This window comes from Rhynchophorus ferrugineus, unplaced genomic scaffold (assembly GCF_030347505.1).
Source record: "Rhynchophorus ferrugineus isolate W39M unplaced genomic scaffold, kcgeb_rfMv2 rfM1, whole genome shotgun sequence".
Classification (NCBI taxonomy): Eukaryota; Metazoa; Arthropoda; class Insecta; order Coleoptera; family Curculionidae; genus Rhynchophorus; species Rhynchophorus ferrugineus.
The window spans coordinates 58,826,564-58,831,346 of record NW_027472580.1 but is presented as its reverse complement, the minus strand read 5'-3'; positions in this window follow the sequence as shown (position 1 = coordinate 58,831,346).

Genomic DNA, 4,783 nt, shown 5'->3' with positions numbered 1-4,783 from the left:
ACTCACTTAAATAACCGTAATAAAATACTGGGTTTTTTTTTAAAGAAAGGTATATTTTTATAGCTTGGACCGTATTGAAAATACGTCTTCACCTTACGAAGGTTGGAACTGAACTATGATCGCCGAAAGTGAGGCCTATTTTGAAGCAAGGGACAAATCGTCCTACAAAAATGGCATCGAAAAGTAGGAGGGTCGCTATAATCAGTATATCACCCTTGAAGGGAATTATGTTGAATAAAAAAACTAATTTTGCCAAAAAAATGTGTTTTACTATGGTAGTCCGGGGACTTTTCAATTGATCTGTTAAGCCTTCAGAATACTTCACTGAACTTAATGGTTTTGTAGTTTTATTAGAAAATAAGTAGCTTTTTAATATTTACTTCTAATTGTAAAATACTGTGTGATGCCTTTTGTTGAAATTGATACTGTTTAATTAATAAATATACATAATTTAACAGTTTTATTTTGAATAGTTACTAAATATGACTATTACATTTTGGCTAGTAGTCTCTCGTAAAATCTAATTTTTCTACTTATCTTTTTTCGGTTGTTTCTATTCAATAGTGATTTATTTCGATGAAAAACATATAGCTGTTTTGTCTTAATTCTCAATTAAAATAACATCTTGGGCGTCGTTGTTAATTTACAGTCGAGTTTGGTAGTCGACACGCCCAACCTAAATCCAAAAATTATGTTCATTTTTCCTTCTATTATAATAAATAACTTGTTTCATTTTCTCATTTAACCGTAATTTATATTAGAGCTATCCAAAAATGGTTCTACGGCCGAGACATAATTAATCGCTGATTAAATTGCTACCAAATTCGACGCTCTACTTTTTTGTGTGAATAATAACGATGTTGAAATAATTAAAAACAACAGTTTAACACCATAGGAAAGTCCAGTAAATAATTAAGACCTTTAAAATATCGAAACTTATCAGGACCGGTTGATTTATTGTTTTACGAACACAAACAAAAAAAAAGAGAAAGTAACTTGAGACTAAGGCGCCATATTTACAACGAAAACTCAAATTTTCGGCCTAATAAGTCCGCGCTGGGACTCGTGTCCATATTAAGGCTACAATTTTCAAATTGAAGAACCCGTGAAAAAAGCTGATTCTTTAACGATCAGCCCATTTCAACGAAAGCGGTTTATTATTGCTCTACTTTTTAACCATCTTTTAAGGGCAACCGTTGGCGATGAGAAAGCAGCATACCCGATTACGAAATCGACTCATTCAGATGACCGACGAATGTCATGACAAAATCGCCAATAGTTGGCTGACTGGCTGGCTGGCTGGTCCGTCGAAGGTGAACATTTTTATGGACCGGAAACGTCTAATTCATCTGATGCGGAATATTTAATTAGGGGCTTATCTGTGAGAACCGACTCGATCTGATTAAATCAATCCACGCTAACTAGATTTTCAACTGTATTTGTTGGTGAGAAAAAGCGATGGCGAGCGATTGCCGTCGACCATTAAACTATCAGGTTTAGAGTTGTATCTAGATTTTTGTTTGCAGGCGATCTGTTCGACATAAATTTTATGGGCGAGTTATTTGCCTTCAAGTCAAACCTACACCAATTTGTAGTGCAAATTGATATCGCCTGTTTATATTGGCTAATGAATTTGACGTTGACGAAAATCTATTAACTTTTCTTATAGACACCCAGATAATATATGTATGTATATTAAGTCATACGACTGCCACATCACAACATTCGACAAATTTGGCGTATCTGGTCCGTCTTTAAAATTTGATGATTAATTAAATTTGGTCTTAACCAAATATAATCTTGGTTTCTAAGCAATGTTGGAATAATATTTTAACAGGTTAAAAGATGGAGTATGGAGTAAATTCGCATATCCCTGTTAATGCTTATAGAAAAATAGCTTTGAAACGAATGTTAAAATATGTTAATGTTACAGGTAATTAAAAGTGAATTTTTACAAATAGTTTTAAAGCCCACATAACCGCCAACGAAGATGATACTAACTCTTTGTTGGGTTGCATCAGCGCTACTCTGGGACTTCTTCGCGGAATAGAGTCGTAGAGTGTCTAAATAGTTTCCAACGAATTGTTGTCCCATTCTTGTAGCTAAATATCCGCCAATTGCTTCAGTGATGTTGGAGATCGAAATCAACTACTCTCTTTCGGTTTTAAAACTCTCTGTAATGTTTTAATTATGTTGAGGTCAGGCGATTGTGTTGACCAGAACATATGTTTGATAATATTCTGATGCTTCTCATGCTAAGATTGAACCGTTGATTAATACGACCAGTGATGTACTATAGTGCTATATATTGTACTATAGTGCCACTCAAATGCAGGTATTTCGGATCGTAGGCTTCTTTTGAGGTTCTCCATGCACAATCCAGACTGTTTGGAAGAAATAATGTAAATAATGATTCAGTATAGATGAACTCCCACCATAGTGTTGAAACAATATAGTGCAAAAATCAAAAAATCAGTGCAAAAGCCATTCAGTTTGCTTTCTAAGCACTAACGGTATCATATAAAATCTCGTAGAAATATTGTAGACAACTGCTTGTATGGTGTAACGATACAAGCGTTTAACTTTTAAACGGAGGTCGGGGGTTCGATTCCCGGTGGGGAAAATAACTTTTGTTGTTGTTTAGTTAGAACATTTGTTAAATCGCCTAGACTATTTTTCTTCATACGGGTTACACCTTTACTTCGCCAACCCATTGTAATATTAATTAAAATAACTGCGTAATTTATTGAATAAATCTCTGACACCAAAAAGAGAAAAATAAAATATTTTAAAGATATAGGTTAGGTATTAAGCTATATTGTGTATATACAGTATTATATAAAATACGTGTAGTAGATAGGTTAAATAAGGTTTTTGTTTATTTTGGTTTAGTTTTGTGTTGAAAATCTAACTTTGATTATTTTTTAATTGTTAGTTTCTTATATATTTTTTGAGGTCGGTTCAATTTTTTTGTTACAAATATTTTTCAACGTTCTTCTCTGTCAGTTAACTTTGGGTTTTGCCCACTATTCCTCTTTGCCGATAGTGTTTTACCATGTTTTGCGTTATTACCTTGGACACTGTGACTCGCCAAATGTTAAACAATTGAGCTATTTAACAAATGACCTGAAAACTGAACAATGAGGCCTCTGATATATCGTAAATTTCACCAAATTTCGTGTGTTGCTAGCATGCAGCAAGATCTTGTACTATATTACATGGTGTTCATATTATTTTGTCTATCCTTTTTATATAAGCCAAGCTTCAAAACAAGCGCTTTTGTTTTAGGTCATAGTTTGTAATTCATTATTAATACTATTATATCTAATTAAATATGTGCAGATGAAAAATAATGGATAAAAGTTTGGATATATATATATATGGATTTAAATTTATCCAATCTAAAACATATATTGCTTCTCGTAAGCCTTTCACAAGTTACAATGGCCATAGAAGTGCCATATCATTTACACGGTGTAGTACGAGTACTCACTTCTCTTATGAGAATGTGTTCGCATTGCTGTTTAGTCCTTTTTAGTTTTGTAACAAAAGTTTCTCTGAATGTTAGTTGTACCTTTCCGTCAACCACCTTGCTTTTTTGATCTTCTGAGCCACCATATTTTTAGTCAAGTTTCCATGTTATATAGACTATAAAGTGCTTTGCCATTCTCAAATTCCTAACCGTCTAAGTTCTCATAGACTTTAGATTAATGAGAGGTGTTTCCAAATCTTCAAATTCAGGAATTAATTTATAAATTCTATAAATCTTCAGACTGGGAATATTTTTTAAATTATCCCAAATGTGATAGTTCATACGTTCAGTCCATAGTTTTTCTTTGAGGAACGCATAATGAATAAAATTAATGGGTTATTTACTATATTTTCCTACTTTTATTATTCTTAATCTATCTTTTTGATGTAATATTAGGCTAAAAATAGCATATTATTTCAAGCTTATACATTTGCTCTAATATACACTTGTTGAGCATATTATTTTTTATTTTAAATATGTTCAAAATTATATCCGGTCATAGTAATCTAACAGCTGTTTCTTCTTATAATTCAGCAAGCAGTTAATAACCGTTTCCAAATGAGACTTATCAGCAACATCATTTTCTTCTTCAGAAGAAATATAGAAGAATTTTATCTTTGTATCAGTTTTTTGGCGAATCGAAAGCATTAACATTACGAGTATCAAAAGGTTATCATTAGTAACAATTTTAATAACTATTTTATAGTCTCAAGAATTCGACACATGTAAAGTTCTAATCTAAAGTATCCGGTACTAATCGACTTTTATATAACAAATTTTAATAAATAAAGTTTGCTGCAATATTGCCTCAGCTCCTGAATAAATATACGGTTTGTACTATATTATGTTATTCGGCTGTCTTCTTCCATCATCTTCCTGCTGCAAGATTTTCGGAGTTAAATACAGCTAAACGAGGGATTACTCAATTTCTATATACAACCCAATCCAATTTGGAAAGTTAACTAAATTAAAGATTGCACCGTTTCATGAACAACCATTATTATTATTTTGCATGGTAAAGTAAATAAAATGGAAGACATGTAGAATAGAATAGAAAAGTATTTTTTCTATTATTTCTATTACTAATAGCCCCCATATACCATTTCTAACGTTGGCTAAGTGTTGTCAGGCACCACTTAATATTTTCATTGAGAACTTGGCTTTGTTGAACATAACCTTCAACAGAACATTTTGTAATTTGAGAGTAATTAGTATTGAGTTTACAATAACTTACTAAATTAATCTCTAGTA